Here is a 26,101-nt window from a genome sequence, read left to right on the forward strand (position 1 = left end):
CTTTCTCCGTGTCTGCAATGAGACAGAAAATCACAACACAGAGCAGTATATTCCGTTTCATTTCAGTGTTTTTTAGTAAATTAGAATCCTGATGTTTACTTCTCCTGTAAAACCTCCTGTTCCTGATTGATTTGTCATGGCTGGTCCTTCGTCGACTGCCATTACAGATATTGATCCTCTCTGTCTTTTCATTAGGTTATTTAAAACACAAAGATTGGATCACAGCGATGTATTGCACGACAGGGCATAACCTCTTGCATGAGCACAGTCACCGTGTTAGAGAAAGAGTTTTAGTCATGGATCCTCATCAGTGCAACTTCCCCACCCGAACATATTTTACCATTAAATACCCATCCGTATTAAGTAAGAAAGATGGTGGTTACTGGTGCTAGTCGGGTCGTTTTTTGCTGCATCATATGTCAGACCTCTCTATCACAGAAAGCAGTCCAGCCAGCTGGCGCAGACCTTCCCTGCTCAGCCGCCACATGCTCCAGTCAGCAAGAACGCACAGCCTCAAACACTGAGCTCTGGGTGCATCTCAACAAATGTTTCATTTCTCATATACTGCAGCTCTGATTCGGATTGTTACCGTCCAGTAAAGTAATCCATCACAGCGTTCAGCCAAGGTAATATATATAGTACCATATACACATGTCCATCAGAGTAGATTATAATCCCCCTTTCCCCCATTCCCTTTTATTACATTCATTCATTTCATCAGTAAATATGATTGTTGCAGCTTTCATATTCAGCAAGAGCCACTAGATATAGGTCTTTTTGTCCAATGATTCTGTTGTTTTGTTGTAGCAGTAGCAGGTTTTTTAAAGTCATGCGCACAAATGAGCACTCCTAAATTAATGTCCAGTTACTGTCACTGCAACAACAGATGTTACAGGTTGTTATGGTTGCTTCTGTCAAGTGTTAGTGGCTGGCTAGCAACTAAAAATTAAATTGAGTTGCTTACAAATAGTGCCTTTATAAAAAGTAATATGATTCCAGCTTCTTCAATGTGTTTTATATCATTGTAAATTGAATATATATGGGTTTTGAACTGTAGGTCAGACCAACCAAGACAGCTGAAGATGTTAACTTGATGATGGCCATGGTTGCTTTCCCCTCCCCAGACTTACCAAGCTCTCTGCTTTGTTATTTCCCCTGATATGTGACTAAGTGTCTAATTTAGGCTCCACTCTGCCGCTGAACCCTAACATTAGTCAGTCTAGCTGTCTCTTTAAGGGAAAATCAGGAGAGCAGCAGAAGGGGATCTGAGTCATTGGGGCATTTTTGCGTTGACCTTTATTGACACAAATTTACAATTCAGAATTTAAATTGTAATTTACACAGCAGTCCTCAGGACTGGGGCCATTTAAAGGGCTGTTTCTGCCAATGGCCTGGCTACTTATTACTGCTGGGAGTGAAAATAATTTTTGAATAGACCACACACACACACACACACACAGAGTCAACACGGGACATTAAATCTTGTAAAACCCCTCAAGATCTTCATCCAGACTGAGTGAATTTGCACAAAAGGCAAAGAGCTCTCCCAAGATGCTTTAGCCTACATCGTGACAATGCTTACTACAGCCTGTAGCGCAAAAAAACCCACCTCCCCCTGCCAATTCTTACCACTTTACACTCTACAGGACAACTAGGGTAATTTAAACTCAACCACAATTCTATGGGAGACTGTTTCTCTTCTCAAAAGCTCAGCTGCTGAGTGGCCTGCATGCTGAGGACCCCTCTCAGAATACAAGGACATTTAGGTTAAGTGGTGGGTGGAGCAGAGTGAAATATACATGGTAAATGTAAATCAGGGTTTGGGTCACTTTCTTCTGAGTTTATTCACTTTAAAATGCCAGCTGAGTCTGCAATAAATGGAAAAGTGTTCTTTCTCAGTCTTTACTTTATAGACTGATATAATGACTTAAGTGCTTTAGGAAAATCTGCTCCAATCAGAGATATTTCAGCTCTAGGGAGTTGAGATGAGATGCAAAGAGACAACTTTCTGCTTGCTGTGATTTCACACTACTGAACGCATAAATCTCAGAAAACAGATAAAGAAAAGAAAAAAAGTTCACCATTAGCCTGAAATAACTCTTAGCGTGCGTGTTTCAAGAATGTATCATCTTCAAACTCAGCGAGAGGCTCCATTAAAAACACTAACTCTTGTTTAAAGGGTCCCAAAAAAAGTGTTTTTAAAAAAGGCTGGAAAAAAACAAATTCTCTGAATGTGAACGCTGCTACAAGCGAGAAACTGCTACGAGAAGTTGGTCCTAAAAATGTGACACACATTTTGAAGCAGGGTGTCTTCGGTCACCAAAGCTATAAATCAGCCAATGACTTAGGCCGGTTCTGGCTGGCGATCAAAGATTTTTTAACACGTTCGCCATGTTTCTCTCTTGATTGTCAATTGTAATGCAGTACAACGGACTTCTTGGGACATACTGTTACACTGTAGAAATCTGCTAGAAGCTTCTCTAGGTCTTCTCAAAGATGATGTGTTGGTGTACCCGAATTGTGCCAAAGTCTCAAATTTAATATCACGTTAGAGCTGAGCTCGATTAACAGGAAAATAATTTGCTCTTTTCAGTAATGTTCCGAGCAAAAATGCCAAATCTTCTAAGCTTTCAGCTTCTCAAATGTGATGATTCTGTAGATTAGACAAAACAAGCGAGGGGTTGACCAAACCATAAACCATAACTTCACTATTTCCTGACATGAACAAATGATTCATTGATTCATCAAGAAGATAATCAGTAGATTAACTGGAAATAATCATTAGTTGCAGCACTATATCACATGATTTATTAATTATTAAATGCACTTAATGTGGCACTTTTATAGGGATTACACAGTTACAGGCAAAGCTGAATTAACTGGATTTGTGCTGTTGTCAGTAGAAAAGGATTGTCCCATTTAGCATCGATCTGTCGATAGAAATTTCCTAATTGCTTGCTAATGGAGGTTCTTTCCTCTTAGTCTACCTCATTATGCTCATTAATGTTCCAACTTAACACACTGTAGGCTCCTAGAAAGACAACGGCAGCCATCGCCTGACCTTCTTCTTTTCTCCACAACTTCTTGCCGTTCATAAATGAAACATTGGTAGAATGTTGATAGAAGATGCACTGGAATCGCTCTCACTTTATATAGCTTTACTATGCGAAGACAACATGCTTTGGCTCTTGGTGCATTTCGCACACGCAAGCATACATAAGTGTGCGTGCACACGTTTACTTTTTTATGTAACCCCTTGAACCTTAAGTTCCATTCTGCATGCTCTTGTCAGTAGAATATGATTGTCTAATTTGGCATCGATCTGTCACTAGAAATTTCCTAATTTGCTTGCTAACGGAGCTTCTTCCCTCTTCGTCTTCCTCATTATGCGCATTAATGTTCCAACATGCCACACTCTAGGCTCCAAACAGGACAACTCCAGCCATCGCCTGACCTTCCTCTTATCCAATCCACTCCCTCTTTCCTTTTGTTGGCTCTTTTCACTCTCTCTTACTCTTTCTCTGCAACTTTGTGCTGTTCATAAATGAAACATTGGTGCACGTTGTTAAAAGTTGCCCCCGAAAGTGCTCTCACTTTATGTAGCTTTACAACCAGAAGATGACATGCTTTGGCTCTCAGTGCATTTTGCACACGCATGCATGCACGCACGTACACATGCACACAATACACGCACGGTTTCTTTTTATGTAACCCCCGCTGAACATTAAGCTCCATTCTGCATGCTCTCTGAACATCTTGTGGATTTTTTGCTAAACAAGTATAATGGATCTGAATGCAGAAAAAAACTGCACCTCAAGAACCATCTCATTCACTCATGGTTAATGGAGCCATCCAATCCAAACTAATTTACCATTTAAAAACCACATTCAGATTTCCTGTCACAACAACCATGAGTAGCACTAAGCCAACAAGACTTTGGACGGGGTCCATCATTACTAAAGCTGAAGCATCCAAGCTTCTGATGGCAGACTTGATTATCAGAGTGTACTGCCATTTTGTTTTCACTTCAGTATTCAGTCTGGCATTGTGCCAATTTCTGTTTGCAAGGGTGGTGATTTTGCTTTATTAAGGTTTTATCACACCAACATATAAAAATTTGCTCATTTGTAGTTTATAAATCGTGTTGCACCGTTCACTTTTGTTTACGCAAAAGAGGCAGTTATAGAAACAGACACATGAGTCGATGCTACAAATACCTCTTATAAAATAAACAATATAAACGTATTGTCCTGTTAAAGCTATCATGTAACATTCCGCATTACAATGTCTTAAATGTAAGCTAACGTTAGCTGCCGCTCGGCTGGGGGGCGTGCGTTTATTGTCCCGTTAGCTTGCTCGCTAACTATCAGTTAGCTGACTTTGGCTCTCATTTTCCACCACAATAAAGGAAACGTGTTGATTTAATAGTTGTCGTTTCTGTGAGTGGACTTAAAACAACCAGTACAGCTCGGCCAATCTAAACTACTTGTCACCACTGAGTTACACCACTATTTTTCATGGGTGTATTTTCAGCCTTTGGCAAAGAAATATGCCCTAATGCTTAACTCCAACAACAAACGCTGGTTGTTTGGTAACGCTAGAAATATTTGTAATTCCTGAAAAAAAAATTCAGAATGAGAGATTCAGAGGTCTGGAGGAGGTCTAGTATACATACTTGGCATGCCAATAATCTGATATGGAGAGCAAAAAAATGTTGATGTTAAATCAATATCTCAAAAGGAATTTTTCTTTTCCAAATATGTTATTTATTTGCTTTTCACTCTGTGGTCTTGCACTTGTTCCTGTCAACCACCAAGCTGCTAAATCCATAGCTTATCAGCACTGACTGCAGAGGCAGTGAGTCACCACTATTCTGATATTTTATGATTGCGGGTAAATGTTGCATTTGTCATGTTGCACTGCGCTGCACTGTGCGCTGTAAAATCTTTCCCCCGCATATTAACTGTCGCCTTAGATCATCATAAAGACTGAACTGTACTTGAGCTGATTAGTGGGATTTGGATCTTTATGTCCTCTGGAGAGGAAACTCGGCTCCTTAACAAACCCCTTGACTGGTCTCACCGATGCGGAAACATGCCAATGGCGCGTGATGATGCAATCAATTAAAAGCTCGCCATAAAGAGCTGCTCCTTACAAAGACATCAAAGCAGGTGAGCGAGGGAGCTGCTCCATTGATGCTTTCATTCAGCTGATTTCAGGACCGTGGACAGCTCCCTTCTATTATACAGCACTGTTCAGGATGGGAATACTAATTTGCAAGTAAATGCAGTGCAAAAAAATAATGTATGATCCTTCTATGCAGACATACACACGCATAGCAAATATACAAGCACCAAGACATGTCAGGGTTATGTCAATAAGTACACATTCAGCTGCATCAATCGCAGCTGTCCGGCCTGGTTACACCTCATCATCTTCATTACTAAAAGAAGCTCCCATCAGCATCACGTCAAACATACAGAATATGGCCTAAAGGACTTCAGCTCTATTTGTTATTTGTATTCTCTATCATTTCTTCTCCTTCTCTCGCTCTCTTTCTCACACACAGACATTCACACTAGGGGCGTACCGGACCAGAACTGAGCACGCCCTGTTCTTTCCCATTTTTGCGAAAGGTTTGGACTCCACAGGCTGCTGGCCAGACTCTCGACTGTAACAAAAAAAACACACACACACATCATCTCTGCTCAACGACTGTCCTCAACTGCACCGCAAATGGCATTTAACGGCCTGAGACGAGAGTGTGTCGGGCGGTCACATTTCTCTATAGAATGAAAGTTTTGCTGCATTCGGTCGCAGCTACAAGTGTGTTCATTTATGAGATAATATGATATCAGATGGAACCTCTAGGTGCCAGTGGGGACTTAAAAATATAGGATCTGGCAGAGAATATAAGGACACTAAAACAGAATATAAATAAGCCAGAAACCATAAAAAAAAAGAAAATTGATTAAACAGATTTAAAGATTTGTGGAGTTACCTGTATGTATGCTGCCGAACTGGCTGACATTGTAGACAGACTATTTGATGGAGGGGAGAGTATGGATACTCACATGTATAGACTCACTTGCCATTAGGGCTGCAACTAATGGTTATTGATTAATCTGTCTATCATTTTCTCCAGTAATCGACTAGATTTTTGGTTCAGAAAATGGTAAAAAATGTTGATCACCGTTTTTTTCAAAGCCCAAGGTGACATCCTCAAATGTCTTGTTTTGTCCACAACACAAAGATATTCATACTTAAATTACATTTTTGACATTTTTTTTAATCATTGCAGCTCTAATTGCCATTATTATGGGAATTATGAAAGCATAAATTAGTTGATGAAAGAAACATATGCTCATTCATACACACATAAATACAGGTAAACCTATGTATAGGTATATAACGTCTATTCTGGTTTGTAAATGTTCTGCTGCCCTTTGGGAGCCATGTAAGTCAAAGCTTTGATTGACTGACAGGACTGCTGGTGGGATGAAAATGAGGAAGAAAAGATCAATAAGTGGCTTGACCCTTACAATGCAATAGGAAGTCGGGCTTGTTCAGCTGGAAGTACTGCTTTAGATGATATATTACCTTTAAGTGTTTAAGTAATCTGCTGCGGATGATTTCGCGCCTGTTTGTTATTTATTGTGACTTTTATGAATGAACCCGTCTAAAAATCCCACCTAGGAATCATTCATAGCATTTATTCCTTATTATTAGCGCTAAACAAATTAAATGCGAATAATAATTCAACATGATTGGAGTGAGAAGGACAGGTCACAGAAAGGAAAACAACGTGAGGTGAATAAATGAAAAGCCTTCAGTTGTATCAGGACAAGAGGAAAGTGATGAAATATATTTTGCTGAAGGACTAACTCTCCTGCTTGTAGTTCCCTTGTGTCCACAACCTGTCATTGTGTGGCACACACTGTTAGTTCCCACTGTATCTGTATCAGCAGCAGACCTACAGCACTTTACAGTGTTACTTGTCAACCTTTGGAGCGCAGCAGTACATCTCTGTGGGACAACACAGTCCACAGCACAACAGCCCATTGATTCTTTGTAAATGTCACATAAAGCCCGGTGGAACCGAGGGGCAGAAAATACAAAGGGCAGCAGAGCACGCTTTAAATGATGTTTCCAAAAGAAATCTGATGATTGGCTGTTTGAATTATGTTTATGCTGTCGTCGAATCAATGATTTCTGTTTTTGGCCTCCACTGACACGGCACTTGAACTCACTGTTGATGCCAAAACACAATCGAGCACAGGGCAACTTCTCCTGTATTATTGTACTGTCTGTCTGCAGCTTCGTCAATGTTTCTACATAAACTTGGCCAATTATTTTACTGCAGGTGTCCAATAAAATAAATTTTTTAAGCTAGAGGAGAAAACCCTTTGACTGTCCATTAGTGGATCCAAGAATGAGCTTCGAGATTATCAAACAGACGCCTCCCCAGAGACGACTGAAGGCAATTACTCACCAGTCACCTTCCTTTTACCCGTTTGTGATGAAGAACACCGAAAATTAAAAATGAGGGCTTAGATTTTACTTCATTTTGCTTTCTGTGTCAAACTCTTTATTCTTGTTCATATTTGGGCTGGGGAGTGTACTGTATTTGAGGTCATGCCTATGGGGAGTTTCACTACCAATTAGTTTCTGGTTGGTTGACTGTACTCGCGTGATGCGATGACGTCCAAGCATTGACTACGTCTGTCTATTTGGTTCACGTCAATTGTAAAGGTTGGAGAAAGAGCACGATGTGTGTACATGCATATCTGCTTACAGTGTGTAATAGAATCCACGGCAGCAGAGTCTGTGAGTATACACTAAATACACTCGAGTGACATTTATCACTGGGTGCATTCAGTCTATGTCAAAACACACACAGGCTGAAAACATTACAGCCGACTAGAACATCTGCACTAAACACTGAAGCATAATTCCGCAGGCTAAAAATACCGCCGTAGGACAAGCGTCGCTAAACGCTCCCTAAATAAGATTACACAGGAGGAGGATAGTGATCATTAGGATGAAAACGAAACACTCGTGTCTCGTTTCTGAACGTCGGAAGAAAAATCTCTTTTACTCTCTGAGTGCATTCGTAGTAAAGAGAAAGAAAATAAACAGTGTAGTCGGGTAGGATGTGCCACCGATCACATGTTGCCAGACGCTCGTTTTCTGAAGCAGAAACAGAAATCAGAACTTAAACATTTAGCAAAATATGATTATATGCTTTCTTAATAAAGGAAAAGGAATATCTTATCTTATCTTTCTGAGGGTAAGATGAGAACATATCAATCTAATGTCTCTGTGTTAAGTAGAGAGCTGGCTGGAGTCAGGATGTGGTTAGCCTAGCTTAGCATGAAGACTGGAAACCAAAACCAAACCTGATTCTGTCCAAAGTTGTGTACGATTTAGTGACATCTAGTGGGTAAGTTGCAGATTGCAACAATTTGAATACAGCTCAACTACCGTGGCCGGAGAACTTGCAAAAAATGGGAAAGGCCCTATTTATACGCTGTAGAAACATGGCGGTTCAACATGGCGGCCTCTGTAGAAGAGGACCTGCTCCCTATGTACATAAAAATGGCTCATTCTTATTTTCAGTTGATTGTACTTGATTGTAATTTATATTCCATTTCTGCCAATAGATCCTCCTAAATGTTACACACTGGACCTTAGTACATGTTGTATCTAATCTGTTTAATTTGCACATCTGAATTTCATGCACAATGGTTGCCTTTCAATAATATTTATTACTCCCACATCCAGAAATCTGCAGAAGTACATGTTTTCTTTATAGGTTTATGGTTGAATCCATCCTCTTGGGGTTGATTTGCATATTGCTTGTCAATTTGGAGGTGCTGACGTCACAGAATCACCTGTGCTTTAACACTGAGCGTTCCTTGATTGGTCAGTGGGGATGAGAACAGCAGTTGCTAAAGCATGCACAGCAATAAATGAAATGAACTGATTTCATTTGATTTCATTGGCTTTTAAAGAACATGGGCCTCGGGTACATTTTTACATATCGGCGGCTGTGTGCGGGAGCTAAACACAAAAAGAGGATGAACAAAGCATCAGCTATAAACTGACAGTTTCCTATTCAGTGATCGCTCACAGTTTGCTTCCAGTGTATTTAAACCAGAGACAGTCTGATGCTTCCTGTCTTCCAATGTGTTGCGCTGTGAAAAATGCAGATGTGCAGCTCAGTTGCTACTCTAACTCATTTCCACCAAGCTTCACTCCGACGGTCAGAGAATCAGGAGCGCTGAACTGATGTTTGGCTTTTCAATTTACTTTAAATTGAATTAATCATTTCATTTGAATCCAATTAGGGAAAGCAGTACCCATGTTCAATCAGTGGAGGAATTGGTTTAGGACCCATGACTTCATGTAGACACATATACATACAGGCCAGGCTTGAACACGTTTTACCAGTGTTTTACCAGTACTGTACTGTATGAAGGTTTACAGTACATTAGGTGTGTGTGTGTTTGTGTGACAGCGTGGCTCTGATACACAGTGGCACTTAAGTATTATGTGGTAGTATTTGGAGCAGAACTAATCACTCCACTAGCCTCTGTAACAAACAGTTGTATCAGCAAACAGACAACTGGCTGAAGTCAGCGTGAGCTCATTCATCACTTGTCTTGTCAGTCGGTCATCTTTACACATCGTTTTACTACATTCACTTAAATCTCACCTCGCTCTTTTTCATTTAACCCTCACTCTATCAAACTGCTGGGCAGAATGCGCTAAAAAGGTGAATGAAAGAAAGTATAAGCATCTGAAAGTCTGTTTAGTCTACTTTGTTATAACTGACAGCTTATGTGACGCTCAGATGTGAGAAATCCCAGCTGATATCAAACCACCAGTGTTCATTAATTCCACATTTCTTCTGTCACGTTTGATTCATTTGTTTCACAGAGTGCTGTCTCGTTCCCTGTTGCAAACTGTGGGAGAGAATATAAAGCGTAAGATGTAGGAGATATTTTTAACTTTTCTTCTGTCCTACAACCACAGAATTGCTCACTCCATGTAGTAAAACTAAGCTAAAGTGATCAATTATTGAGTATGCACTTGCTAAGAGCAATGTACAGTATGGCTGTATGACTGTGAAACATCCTTATACACAGATTATTCTACTTCACAGTATGTGAGTGACCAAATCTGTCCCGATTTCTGTTCACTTATAGAAATATGTAGTTTTTACTTGTTACTTGTTATGTAATGCAAACACAGATGCCAAAATCACCCATGTGTAGTTTGGTGTTTTAATACTTTAGCATACTTTGCTAGTGAATGCATCCATGAGCATTTATCTGAAAAGGGAACAGCTGTACGGGTAAATGGTACGGAAAGTGGAGGGCAAAGGCACAGTACATCGAGACATGCACCTAACTCTGTAAATGTACAAGAAATGTAGCATGTCAGCATTCATGTTTGCAAAGAGTTGTTTCTCTAGTTGTTTTCCTGTAAATGCGCTGTGCTTTGTGCAACTCTACCGATGGAGTACAGCGCACACAATCCCATGGTTTAAACTTAAATGTAAGCCCAAAAGTAGAAAATATACATGTCGTGCCACCTCTTAGGATAGCTGCATCTGTAATTTCACATGCAGTTAGGATTTCTTCTGCCAAGGGCAATCAGTCTTTGTAATAGAAGGCATTTTAAGAATTACACTTATTCACTTTGTTGCTGAGAGTCAGATGAGAAGATCGATACCACTCTTACGTCTGTATGTTATCTGTGAAGCTGGAGCCAGAATAAGCTTGCATTGCTCTGTCCAAAGATACAAAAAACCACGAACAACACAAAAGATGAAGGTCACCGGGCTAAAATGTTAATTATATAGATAAATTGGTGAAATTGAGATTAATCAACTGGAAATCTGTGTGTGTGCTACCCTTTTTTGCCTTTGGGTATTCAGCATTAGAACTTATATGACTTTCAGCACCACAAACAAAATACTGGGAAGGCGCATCCTTTCGAAGATCTAGCACCTCTAAAGCTCAGTAAGTTCTATGTTGTTTGTTTCATTCTTTCAAAAATTAAGAGGTAAAACTGTGGTTGCCTAGCATCCTCAAGATGACGACAAGACTCCGATGTTGCCTATTGTAGTAGTATCAAGCTACTGTATGTCACCCAGTCAGTAGCTTCTATACGTCAACACAATGTAGCAATTCAGGTTCACTTTTAGAAATAATTCTTAAACTGAACCTGAATACATCGCCCACAGACTATTCAGTTGAAAGATGTAGTATTGTAGCAAGCTGCTGACTCAACTTAGTGTATTCTTTAGTGTTAGAATGAAGCTAACACTTCAGAAAAAAGATCAGTCACTTGAGTGAACCATCGTGGGACACATGGGTGGTTTTAGTGCCTTTGTTCTCCGTGATTATTATGGGGTTCAACCTAAGGCCAAACACCATTACATGCCTTGTTATGATGGGCGTTAGGGAAAAGAGAAGGTTGTCTCAGTATAAAGAAATGCCTCGGTTTGAACTTCCGCAGCCACTGATGGGTTACAACAAGGCAGCTATCCATTTATGCAGAAAAAGCCTATGCACCAATGTGTGATTAAATAATGCACTAAGCAGTGGGACCTCCATGCAGAATACATGAGATATAAGTGCTAACAGAGAGAACACATGCTGTATGTCGAATTCTCTTAACATTTACAGAACATGTGACACACTCCTGTGGGCAAAAACTCAATAAGCGAATCACTGATCAGCAGGCATATCGAGTCTGAATTTCAGTTTGCTTGCTGTTTGAGAATTGAAGCGTAATTGGGAGATGATGCTTGCTCTAAAAAGTTATTTGTTTTTGCGCAGCAGAGGCGAGGGAAGGAAGTTCGCATCTGAACGGAGCGAGAAACAAAATGGGTTTTTTACCATTTGCATAATTGATCAAATTTGGTCTCTCGTCAAAGAGAAGCGCAAGCATGAAGCGCATCAACTCCGGTCTTTCAGTATCATCTGGCGTGAGAGATGACTGGAATTATGGGAAGTAAAATGTGCTAATCATAACATAACAGAATATTAGTGTTCACCAGGAAATGAATCCCCGCAGAAGAGAATGAAGGACTGATTAAAGCATTCCATTTCAGAGCTGGTATATTATCAAATAAGCGCTGAGAGATAACAAATGTGTTATTCTGCTGGGCTGAAATTAAAGTTGCTTCTGTGGCTTTACACTTAGAATAAAAAAGTATGGTAGTTTTTGAACATATGTATAAACAAAACATGCCCGAAAATATATATTTCAGCATCCTGACACAATTGAAAACCATATCAGTTTCAATATGTCAATTTGAAAGATGGATCATATCTATGAAGCAGACTGTACCGGGTTTAAATTACAGGCAGGGATAGATGCACCGATAAGTGGATGGATGTGCCGCCATATAAAGGAGATAGGTAAGGGAGAGAGAGGGAGAGATGTGATTTCATACACTGAATGAAACAGCCCGACAGTGTGTTCACCCTGCCGGCCCCTCCTGCAGTGATCGCCGACCAAATCCCTTAGGAGGATTATCCAGACTCAAATCAAGAAAATCGTGCAACTTTAAGGGTTACAGGCAGAGAGTGAGAAAGAGAGAAATGAGTTTGGGGGGGGGGGGGGGGTTAGCGCTGTAGCCTGATGTTGTTTTTTCCCTCCTCTTTGTTCTGACCTATGTGCTCTCTGCAGCCACACGTCCTACTACACCAAATGACTGCAAAATTTGTGAAAAAATACAAATAGTTGATAAATATTTGGAGCAACAGATATCTATGGTGCTGTTAAAGAATAGTTATTAGTCGCTATAAGGGGAAATTCAAACTAAAAAGGCTGTAAACACACTCAAACTGCTCATCTCATAAAGGCCTTGGCCTGTACTTAAAAGTTTGACATTTTGGGAATACTCTTCTTGCAGAGAGTTAGATATATATGCAGCTAGAGCAAGCAAGACTGGAAGCAGAGGAAAACAGTTAACCTATCTGTCCAGACAGGGCCAGGCTTGCCATTTCTCCCCGCTGCTTCCAGTCTTAATTAAGCTAGGCTAAACTGTGTTTCTGGCTGGAGAGTCCTATAGCATACAGCATGAGGAAGTGGTAATTAGATCTCCTCGTCTAACTCTTGGCAAGAAAGCCAATAGCTGTGTTTCCCAAATGATCAAACTGTTTCTTTCAAGAATGCATGATTACACAGATTTTGTCTCCCATTCTGTGGTGTGGTTGTGGAGGCAGGGAGGAACGATAAGAGCAAGCAGTTACTCTTTCAGTTTACATATGGGCATGTGACCTCAGTAAAAACCCTGTAAACTGTGAAGTACTGAAGTTGCAACCATCCCTTTTGCCACAGAGGAACTTGGACATCTGAGGTGAGCGGTTGACAAATATGGAAATAACACCTCAGTATCCTAGTCCTCCTATGTCCATATTGGATGACTCTGCCCCACATGATTTACGTCCAGTGACAGCAGCCAGGGCCACCGGAGGAAGTGGTGCGCCCTATATGTACCGCGGTGAAGAAATATGGCTGTGGAGGTCACGTTGGTTGATGAGCGCATTGCACATTAGGCTTTCATACAGGAGATCGGAGTTTGTGTCCGGTCACAAATCAACAATTAATGCTTTTTTATCGACCGTAACTACAATCTCACACTGACCTTAAACGTGCGATGTGGGTTCTGCACTATAGCACTACTACAGGTCAAAACCTGAACAGGGTGCCTTTAATCAAGTGTTTTAGTTACAATAACCATGCCTTAACCAATCTATTTGCCATACACAATCTTTTCCCCCTAACCTAAACCTAAACCAATATTTTTGCCTGAGGATAGGGATTGTAAATGACCATAAAGAACTGTAATTACACCACGGAAGAACATATTTCATCTTTTATGTCTGCAAAAATTTTTTCGCAAACAAAGCAATTGATATCATACTCGATAGTGATGTAACCTTAGAGCACTGTTACAAACAAACAACAGAGGTCCTTTTATACGTTTATGTACATACATATTCGTAGTACCCCTCCCCTCCCTTGAACGGTTGAGCTTGTGTCACAAATGTATGAGTCACAAACATTTGCTACAATAGTACAACAGAGGCAGAAATTCTGCATATAAAAATGCAACTTTCTCACTAAGGTATTTGAAATGATCATGAAAATATTACAGGTGATTTTAAGTAACAAGCGCCCTGACTTACTCAGAATTGAAAATCACTCTCAATACTCCACAACTTGTCAGATGGCTCTCAGTACAATGGAACTTTGCCCTCTGAAATAGCAGCATGCATTGGCATAAAGCAGAAGGCAATTTGGCACGCATTATTGTAATCTGATATTCAGAACACAAACAAGCCCTGCTGGCTAGTTTTACTGCCAAATGCCGACACACTAAAGCCAAGCTTTTTCCCACACTACAAACGCTGATACAGGTCCTGTCTTTGTCTTTAGGATGCATGAATTGAAATGGATAAGAGAGATTATGGTTAATGTTTTTCGAAATGAAGCCAGATGTGTGATGACAAAACACTCATTAGTCTATAGTTAGAATAAAAAACAACAACAAACACAAACAGGAAGACCACAGATTCCTCTCACCTGCTGCAGCTGTTTTATTTTCCATCTTGCCATCACTATGAGTGATTTATCACGAAAATTAAAAAGTGATAAATGATCCACAACTTCTCATTAAGGTTTATGAAGCAAAGTTGGCTTGTATGCTATGTGCAAACAGAAGGCTCCAAAATTGTATTATGACAGCTCATGGATACACAACGGCCAGCTGGGTACAACCAAAGTGCAGCTAACTTGCCAGTGATGCAAACACTCTCTTGGTGCCTGTTAGCATTACACCTTTATTAATTTTAGCCATTTTACAGTCTGTCAACAAGGGATGGAGCCAAATGTGTAAAAGCGGGTGTGGTGAACATTATGAATATGGTTCCCAGGAGGGTAAAACTCTTGGAAAACAAGTGGAGGGGAAGCACTACTTATGAGAAATGGAAGCTATTTATTCAAATCAGAAGTCAAAAAAGATAAAAATGTGATAATGTGCAACACATGCCCACTTTAGGCACTTTAGACTTCTGTGCTGTGAGACACATTAATTTACATTTATGTGCAAAATATGACTGTTCTCCATTTTATGTGTTGTTTGGAATACTTGTTGAAATGAAGTCTGGGAGAAACTCATTTAAATAACGCTTTAACTGTTTATTTTTCTCCTTATGATTTATCGGGATAGTCCTCAAAGATTCTGGATGTTAATACTGTGCTTCACAGGCGTTAAAAGCACAGTGTGTTGCTTTGGTTTTCTTATATATTTAGTTAATTTGGTAATAAAAAAAATCAGCCTTGTTTTTTTTTTGTTGACTTCTAAATGGTATTTTAAAATAGCCTTGCTTCTTTAATGCTCTGCAAAGTGAGACACGACAGAAGGATCGAGTGATGTGTTACTAAACCACACATTCACAGATTTATGACAGGACTATGACCATCGCTAACAAGTCCTCCAAATTAAATGAAAAATATGCTGTTTGCCCAGACCTTCTAGAGTGATACGTAAGCGTTTTCTGACCTTACCATATCGGCAGGACGACATCCTTTTGGCTTGGTTAGGTTTCGGCACAAACACATTAGGTTTAGGGAAAGATCAAGGTTCTAAGGTTACAGGACTTTTGTCGTCACGTTAGGGTTATAAACACTTACGTTTAGGGAACAATTGCGGTCATGCTTAAAACAACCAGTGTTATCTGCTGTGCCACAGAAGGCCACCAGTTTTTTTTGTTTTTAGGTGTTAATATGGTGAAGAAAAACATGAACTGAAAAATCGCACACATGATTGAGCAGAGTTAGGTCATTTGGAGCTGAGAAATTTCAAAAACACAATGACAAATGTTCAAAAAGTTCATGATAGTTATGCTCACTAATAATTTCTTGCAAATGTGCGAACCGTATGCTAAAATCATGTCTTATTACCACTTAATCTGCAAATTACATTTATTGCGTTTGTGATTTGATTTCCGCTAAAGCAAAGTTTAGTGTTTCACAATCATGAAGATCATAACTGTGGTCTCATTAACTTGAAAGACTGCAGCAAATACAGGAATAAAACTTCATTATTTGGGAAATAAAAAGAGATTTAACTGTGCTCCTGTCAGTGTTATAAACTGCTGGCGCTAACTTAGCCTATAGCTAATACTGTACCACAACTGTTCTTGCAGTGAGGTCAGATGTGCTCCCTCAAACTTTGCTCAAACTTTAGTGAATATCTTTTTAACGATGTGGAAATATTGTCTCCAAAAAGCCGTATTGTTGTTAAATCTGAACCACGACGAAGAAAGAAAGTTCCACTCCAGATGCTAACCTCCGACTGTGTATATGTGTGGGTTTAAAGGATTTGTCATGAGCCATGTTTAGCGGGCTTACTGATGTGACCACGTATGAGTCAAGGATCATGCAAACATGTATTGAAGTACATGTGTCCACGCATCGTATCGTGTAGTGTGTGTATATGTGAATGGCATAGTGAGCGGGGATTGTTGTGTGCTGAGCTCTTCATTATAGCTGCAGCTCCTACTTATATATATAGTCTTCTCTGTCTTAAGACTTCTTAGCTATTATTCACATTTCAGGCCTGATGATTCAATTCAGCTTGTTCAGAATGTAAAACTGCAACACTGGATTGTTTACTTGAATCAAAGTAGGACATAATTGCATCTTTAGGACATTTTTGAATCATTTGCCATTATTGTGTAATTGCAGTGGGCGTGGTTGCGCACCACGGGGACTGGAGAGGGTTTCTCAAGCTGAGCTTCCTTTTCTGGAGCAGATTTTTAAACCAAGCTGTCTTTTTAAGTACTTAGTAGTCTTGTTACACCTCTTCCTTTTGGCTCCACTGGTTCACTTTGTGCTCCCATCCTTTTCAGTAACCATTGTCCGTCCTCTGTTGTTTCTTTATCTGTTTCACAATCCCTCACACTATCGGCTTGCTCCTTGGACTCTCTGGTTCTATTCCGCCTTCCATTTCCCACATTTGCTGACCCTACGTTGTCACTATACAAGCCTTACAGAATCTCAACATTTTGATGACTTAGTCACTCATCAGGCCTCTCACACTGACAGAGCAGAATACATCAGAAACAACCTCAAATTTGTTTTGTGCAACATACAGATCAGACGCAGCTTCTTCTTTTTTTTTGATTCATCAAACATTCTTTCTGACCTTGTGCAAAGTGTCTTATTTGAAACACTTTCGTTTCATTCATTCTGAGAGTCATAAAACTTCTGGGGTGAAGCACACAGCGGTGGACAAGGTGAATGTCACTGCAAGAAAAATCTCGCATGGATTATCTTGACTTTGCTCCCAAGCAAGTGACATTTGTCTAGAAATTGGAATAAAAAGTCAAAGACACATTATTTGTAGTGCCCCCAGAGAACAGCAGTAGAAGAACACACACACTCACCCAGACAGCTTTGGCATCTTTGAGAAACCAAACATGTCCATGTGGTCCTGCTACAGAGCGCTATGTCCCAAAGCTCAGGTGCTCCACATCAGCATTCTAATCCACGTCCAAGTCCCTTCGCATTTATAACCCAGACAATCCAGTTTCATCCGGGATCCATAACAAGAGTCAACAAAAGCCTTTTGAGCACAAAATTCAGGAAATTCTCACAGTTTAAGGAAATAAACTTAGACGACAGCAAGTATCACCCTTGTTGAATGTCCCGTCCGATGCGCAAACAGTCCAATTCCCTGTCTTTCCACAATGCTGCGTTCTTAAGTGATGACAGAGACGTTGAGGGTCACCTCCCACCTCTCTGCTCTCTCTGGGACGAGTCAGCCCTTTCCACTGCTCTCCACCTGGCTTAGTTGAGCTGCAATAAGCCCACTGTGTGCGCTCTCCATCTCGGCGCATGGAGAAGTGCAGCGATCCTGGCTGAGACAAGCAGGGGAGAAGAGAGGAGGAGGGAGAGAGGATAGAAGAGGGGTGGGATAGAGAGAGAGGGAGGGTGGGAGGGAAGTGTGTGTGTGGGGGGGAGGACAAAGCGAATGGATGACGGATGCTCTCTGGCTCCCGCTTTGCCCCACGTTCATCTGAGCTGCAAGTCCCTTTGCAGGGCAGAGAAGAGGACGATGAAAGGATGCAGGGGAAGGAGGGCTACAAGAAGGGGAAATCAAGATGAAAGATGGAGGAGGGACAAAGAGGAGAGTAAAAGTGCTTTGGTTGTAAAGAGAAAAGCAACTGAGAGAGACAGAGAAGGGAGGGGAGGTGGGGGATGATGGGCAGAGGAATGCTGACTCTGCAGAATGGGACGCTGATGGGAGCAAGACCCCGTCTCTCAGTATTTTCTTTTTTCCTCGCCCTGTTTGGTTTCACTAAGTGAGCCTGTGCACACTCATACTGCATTAGTCTTGTAGACCACAGACGGCTTCCTTGTCCTTCCTTGTTCCCTGTTCGCTCTCATCCAGAAGGAACATTTGGCTTTGTATCATTTGTCTGTCTGAAAATGTGGCGGCATTTTTTCGAATGAAAGGAGGAAATAGAAATCCTGACAAACTCCTGAAATACTATTTTGTTAATGTTTCCAAAGCACAAACCAAATTTTGAGAATATAATAGACTCAAGGTTGATCGCTGTTACAGGTTGTTTTTGTTTTTTGACAAGAACATTCTTTGCGTCTGTGTGTTTGTGTGCACAGATGGTTCAGCCTTAGCGAGATGCTGCTCCTGCTGGCCCCGTGCCACAAGGGGCCAAGGACGAACCACAAATGAACCTCAGTGGTGATGATTAACTTTAATTGAATGCAAAAGGGTGGAAAGCATGTTTAGCATCCCATGTGATCCAACTTAACTCAACTGGGCGTGGAATGAAAGGAGAAGATTTTTCTTACTGTGATTATTTTAGTGATTCACACATGTAACAGTACAAGGTAATGAGAATCCCAATTAAGTCAGCAAGCAGGTTATTTAATTCACCTGGCCCGCCTTCGCCAATGTCAATAGACAGTCTTAAGTGACGATAATTAATAGATTGGATTCTGCCACTTTCTTAAATTTGTAGTTGGCAGATCAGGACAGCGGAGGGGAGACATAATGTCAACCGACAGATGAAATTAAAAAAAATGGAAGCGAATAACCTCGAGATGAACGCCACAAGATTTAAGAACTCATAAAAGTTTTCCTGATGGTTTAGGACAGTCTAATCACTATTTATGACCGTGAACGTTACTCCAGGGAGCAATGCAAGACTGCTTGATCACATTAAAAGTTTGAGCCTCTGTCTTTTTTAAGAAAAAAAGTTTTTAAGAATATTGCTGACTGTCTTCAGATATGGCAGCATAACATTGTGTCCAATTTTAAATCATTATACAGTGACGTGCGTTTTTTTATTTTCAAACATTGTAGAAATAGTGCTATGGTGTTATGGTTTTTCCTAAATTCCTAAAGTTACTTATTGTGTCTCTTCTGGGTTAAGGGACCAGTTTACTCCATTAGAACTAACCCCTCACACCTTTCCAAGGTCAGATTGGGGGCCCTGTGTCCAAAAATTTCCTTAACTTTAAGAAAACTGATGAGCCGCCAGTCACACCCACTTGACGCGATGACTGGTCAGCTGTGTAGCTGTGAGAAAGGAGCCAGGGGTGGAACACTCGAGCTCTTCTGTCGCCTTTCGAGAGCAAATCAAGTACAGTAAAAAACACTTCAGCCACACTTGTGTGACCAAATGTCCTATCAATCTATCCAATAGTTGCTGATATATTTCAGTCCGAACAAAAGCGGTTGACTGACCAACGAACCACTGCAATCCCTAGAGCCACATTGCTAGCATGGCTAAAAATAAAAGGCAACAAGATGTGGACAATGATACAGTAGATTGGCTATCTTAAACAAGTTTAAACCAATGGCTTCCTGGAAGGTAGAAACTCATTTAAACCCCCACTTTAAATGACAGGTGTTTGGACAGGTGTCTTATTTCTCGTCCTCCATCCCTCTCCTTCTGGCCCTCAACACGCAGTCAAAAACAGAATATACCTTGCAGACAAGATTATTTTTTCTAGTTGTTTCATATAAATTTAAACTTTTTTTTTTTTAATACAATTAAAATAAAAACACAGTTATTTTTTAGGCATTTGTTTTGTTTGGCACAAAATAATGATAAGGGTCAAACTCGCCCCCAAATGTGTGCAAACAATTAATTAGAAGTGAGCAGGTTTCAGGGCTTTTGATGACATAAAAATGTATAAAAATGCGATGGAAGTATTTTCAGAATATTGCGCCTTCTTGTAGTAATTGACCGTAAAAGTAGCCCTCCTATGAGATGACATTACCAGCAATGGTGCCAAGCCAATTTGAGTTTGAGATCCTCATCTTAGGAGAGTGCCATCATTAGGGCACTCAGTTGATAGAAAATAACCTAAAACGTGCAAGAACCCATGATTGGTGTCAGATAGGAGCAGATTTACGTCAGGCAGCTTTGATGCAAAAACTCTTTGATGACCCTGGTCCTCCCTTAGGCGCACACAAAAGCGCATGCATCCACACACATCAAATGCACTTTGTGGGCGGCAGGATATAAAAGGCCTATAAAAGCCTCCCATAATTTCATACTGGTTTGGTAACAGGACGAGAAAGAGACAAATGAATGAAGACCCCTTTATCTGTTAGCGCATTCAATTTCCTGTCAGAATTTATTACAGACAGAAGCTATTTCGGGATATCTAGTGTTGTGCATCAGTGGGAGCTTTTTTGGATAACAGTTTTCAGGAATCAATCCAGAAGCTGGAAGAAGTGCAGTGCAGGAGGAGCTGATTGGATTGGCAAAGGAAAAAGTGAAGAATGATTGGTTCCAGTGTGGGTATGTTAGAGGAGTGGTACCTTTGGGCTTAAGAGATTGGATAGTGATTGAGGAAGGAGTTGCCTAATTTTAAATTGACTGGATAATAAAGGGAAGCAGGGATGTATGAGAGTGGATAGGGGCCAAGAGGCATAAGGGCTGGGAGGGAGGAATGAATGAAGAAGTGGGGGAGAGTGAATGAACTTTTGCCAGGGTCCACAAATTCCCATTTTATTGTTATGACTTGTTTCATAAAGGGATGCAAGACAGGACACAGAGTCGGTTGAGCACCAGTTTTTCCACTAACCTCCTTGAACTAACCCCCTTGTGAGGTGCTGTTGCCTTTGTGCCATATCTGATAACTTCTGCGAAGAATTAAGTTCAGACTGCAGGCAAACCTGTTTTCTTTCTTAAAAAAAGACTGATTCAGATTTTCTTATTTGTCACCCTTCTTTGAGAAAGTGAGCAATTCAGTTCACTAAAACTCACACGCTGAGGTGGAAATGCATAATAAATATGCAAGAAAAGGGAAAAAAAGATGGTTTATTAAACAAGTCTGCGTTCCTAACTTTGTGAGTGGGGTGTGTGAAGGACATTCAGGACCTTTTACTTCTAAGCATGCAATTTACTTGCACACTTCACTGGTTCCACCTCCAGTGACTCGGCCACCCATTCAACTTTCAAAGCTTCTCTGAAAATGTTATGAACAGTTGCTCCATCTCAGAGGGACTCAAACAGTTCCAACTTTGAAAAATTGCATTATGAAACAAACTCTGATACCACAACCAAACACAAGCAAAAGAAACAAGTAAAAAGTATTTTCTTTCTACAACTTCTGCTTCATAAATTCATTTAGGGTTTCTTGACATTGGACAAAAATACATGTCCACTTTATGGTGCCCAAAAATGCTGCTATAAAACAGTATGCAGAGAATAAACGCTTTTAATTTTCATGTCAACTGGTGAACCGATCCAAGAGCATTCACTTCACATGTTCTGCGAGCAGAAGGGGAAGGTGCATTTGGCAGTGCAGACCAGCAGACAGACAACAGATGATACCTCAGATTGTCACATTCGAATGGAGAGACTCCGCTGTGATCAACAAAAAACCGACGGCAACAGTCAATGTGGTGATTGAAATTGTGACACGGGAGAAACATACCTAAGTCTTGACTTGGTACAAATTTGTGAAATATTAGAAAATTCTCTCATCTAACATGTCCATGATTGTCAGCTTACCACATCTCATACTGTCACTAACCATGTTGCTTTTGAAAGATGTTTTTGATTTCATGTCAGAACCTCTCATGAACACATGACACAACAGGTGGCATTTGTAAGGTTGTCGTTTGTTTCAGTTTGGTGATTTTGAAGTGGCAATCCACAAATGTCATTTGAAAAAAGTCGCTGACTATTCCTTAAAGTTGTAGAAAATACTGCTTTTAAATTACCAGGGTACCAGTCAGCCAATTATCCTGCCTGCCAGTTATTTTGCTCCATATGAGAGAGATAAAGCAATCTGGGCTTTCCACAGCTTTTGTTCATCTTTTCCCAAATTCTGAAATAAAAAAACTAAATGTCTGTTTTAATTAAAAAAACAACTAATATTTACAGTCTATGAAAGTGTTAAGCAGCTGATGGACAGGACAGCAGGACCTTCCTTTTATCTTTGGAGGCTGCTGTCTGATCTCTCCGGTCGGCTGATGTGAAACAGTGATGCTTATTACAGTGAGGACAGATAGGAACGCCACCAGCATCCCCACTGCTGGTTTGTGTCCCATAGAGATAAGAGGAGATGAGGCAGTCTGCTCGCCTCTGTCCACTAATGAATAACAATATAGCCCAAGGTCGCCATTCAAGTGTGAGTGACTGTGCGAGAAAAGCGAGGAAGACAAAGCCTGTGTGCTGCATTATTACACATCACATTGGCATTCAGCGCTCCTTCAGCTTGTGGTCTATGATGGTTGACACACACCTAGAGATAATCATTAACCTGTGTGTAATTGTGTGTGTGTTTGAGTGTGGTGTATCTGTATCTAGACATCTCTTCTGTCTCCTTTAAAAGAACAGGATGTTACATGTCCAACGATATAACCATACCATAATAGCATCCTGTAATGAGATTTTCGCCAGGGGCTGCTTCGGGGACAACAAACTAGTAGTTGAAATGTTCTGTACTGAAGCACATCCATCACACAATAAAACATCTGGCTGATCAGCCGATGACAGATAAGGAAATGATCGAGCTTTGTCTCTTTTTTTTCTGCCGGTTAAAATTTGGACCTTGACGACTTTGACATTCCCTTGAGTCTCTGAGTGGTGGTGTTCATACATAAATCACGGTCCCCTTTGCAAAAGCCATCTCGCTACTTGTTCTGTATGCTGCAGAACACTGACAAATGTACACAGAGCCAACCCTATCTAGCTAGAAAATGTACTACTTTTGATGGGAGCGCTGTTGCTACCTGGATTATGCTCACTGGCAACACTTGGTTTCAATTCGTGATATGTGACGTCTTTAGACTGTCAAAGGGAGGAGGTCAGCGTGGATGGAGTCTGCATTACGAGATGAGCATGCGGTTAAGTTCGGGCAATTAAAACAATTGCAGGTCACCTTTTCAACATTTAACCACGACCTTTGCCTAACATTAACCAACTTGCCTGCAAATATTCATCATGCTTTAGTTGCTTCAAGCAGATGTAGTCATGAAATCAAGTGAAATATGTTGAGTTAAGTTTATAGCTTAACCATGTACACTAAAGTACTGCATATTAATACATGAATAATAATGATCCAATACACTGACAGGGCCTAGTCTCCATAATAGGTACGTTTACTTTTACATTTTGTTGCTGATACTTCTACTGAAATACAATGTTACTTTTATTTAAGTAAATCATTTTGATCCTTCTTCACACCACTACAGGAGCATAGAAATGGAAATAAGCAATAATTAAATTAGTCCATACTGCAAAGGAAACAAGTTTGACAGATAGTGTTGCTGTAGAGAAATGTTTTGAGGAGCAAGCTCCTGTATTGTGTATTGTGTTGCCCAGTAGCACACAACAATGTTATAATATGTATCATAAAAGCAATGCAGTAATAAAAAAAAAGGGTAAAAAGACTGTAAAGCTGTGTATAGGCAAAGGCAAGTTTGGTTTATGAGGTAAGAAAATTATTCAACGTATTTGTTCGTCTTTAAGGTTGCATTACGCTTTTTGGTTCTTTAGTTTTATATTATTAGTATGTATGTATACTTTGTAATTAGGTAATGTATACCTGGTTGCTCTGTAACAAGCAGCTTCTATAGCCCAATCCATCATCATAAAGTCATTAAATATGCCGTCCAATCTACACTACATCATAATGATATATGAATACAATAAACATGCAAAACCAGCAATTCATTAAACTCTCCAAAAGACACATGCGTGATTTCCCAGCATGCAACATTGCAGGCGTTTCTGGCCAGCTCCCTGTCATTACAGGGGATAAAGCGGACGCCACCCTTCGCATGCACACACACACACGCACACACACACACACACACACACACCAACTTCATGTGACGCGTCGAAACAATGAGATCATAGAATTTCATTCCTGCACCCCCTTTAATCCAACCAGCAATCTCTCTTTCTCTCTTTTCCTTATGACACAGGTCTAATCTGGTACGACCCTAATGCCAGGGAGGGGAGGGATAGACGGAGGGAGGGTGTGAGAAAGAGAAGTGGACTAGAGTGACACAACAAGGGGGGGACAATGTAGGTGTATGTATGAGAGCGATAGAGAGAGAGAAAGAAAGGTCAGGGAGGATAAATGGATAGAGGGAGGGATGGGTGGGGTGAAGGGCTGTTAAACAAAGGTGTGATGTGGGACTTGATGATGGATCGGCAGAGAAGGAGATTGAAGGGTTGAATGAAGGAAAGAGATGGGAAAAGGGCAAGAGGGGAAGTGGTTGTATGGGGGAGGAGACGAGAGAAAAGAAGAGAGGAGGAGAAAAGAAGCGAGAGGGCTTATATTTTATATATACACAATCTAATCTAATATTAGTCTAGTCATGTTGCCGTCTTACTGTACATATCCACATTACACTGTAAAACCAGATAAGTTCATTTAACTTCTAAAAGATTGTTGAAAGTGATTATGTCAACATTTTTAAGTAACACAAACGTATTAAAAAAAGTATTGGTTAAGCCGCTTTTACAAGTTCTTTTAAGTGACATTAAACATTCCTGATTAATACTCACTAGGTATTTTGTTTTCACAGTACATATAAAAATGAGAAAATTAAGTAATTCTCACTTAAAATGACTAAGGCTACTTGATAAAGAATGTTATTTTTAACTTGTAAAATGTAGTTAGTTTTACTTAAAAATGTTGATGTAATCAGTTTCAAAACATTTTTGAGTTAAACTAGCTTTGTGGCTAATGTTGATCATATTGTTCTACTATACTTGCTATAGTGAGTGGTAACGCTGCATCAGCTACATCCAATGCTAACAAGCTGTGCCATATGAAATAGAGAAAATGGCTAGCAATAGGACAAGTTTAGCATAAACAGCTGAAACTGATGATGCTCCAAGACTGTTTTTGTTAATAGAACGACCCCATGTTGGATCTCTAAAATAAATCACTTAATCATATACCAGCAGATGGTTATTTTTGTTGAGAATGTCTTAAATTTGTGAAACAATTTGTAAGAATTGTGACCAATATATATATTTAGTGAGACTAGAAAAAAAACTATTCAGTGTTCTTTGACAATCAAGTTTACTTTTCACATTATGTAATGGTGACGATTTCAAAACTACCTCAAACGTATACTGACATTTCTTGTTATTTACTGTACGATATATACACGCCACCTCTCAACCATCTCCACTATCAAATAACGGCAGCAATGCCAAACAAATACTTTGTCACTGGATAACATCTAATTCACTGTGCCAGACATGGATCAAGCAGGATTTTCAGTTGACTTGTTTTGATATATTCTAGGCACACAAGTTGGGAGTTTTACAGTATAAATAATGCAATGCATGCGAGGACAGACAATGTCAAGATATTTGAAAGTGGATTTAGTCGAACTCTCGGGAAGTTAAAGTCCATCTCTGGACAAATACAAAAACTTGCTGCAAACTTGTAGTCCACTTTGAGCTGATGCTTTATCTCAAGTATGACTTATCATTGACTTTCAGTTTACGGATGGATTTCGGGGCTATAGTTTGATAAAAAAAATATCACACAT

The 26,101-nt window shown here is 40.1% G+C and overlaps 1 protein-coding gene across 1 annotated transcript in view; it reads right to left on the reverse strand.

Annotated features, from left to right (window-relative positions):
• Positions 1-26,101, reverse strand: part of LOC118340185 (FERM and PDZ domain-containing protein 4-like) — a 72,901-nt gene that overhangs the window by 28,070 nt on the left and 18,730 nt on the right. The window lies entirely within an intron of this gene.

Source organism: Morone saxatilis, unplaced genomic scaffold (genome assembly GCF_004916995.1).
Source record: "Morone saxatilis isolate NCDOM2014 unplaced genomic scaffold, NCSU_SB_2.0 Contig6, whole genome shotgun sequence".
Taxonomy (NCBI): domain Eukaryota; kingdom Metazoa; phylum Chordata; class Actinopteri; family Moronidae; genus Morone; species Morone saxatilis.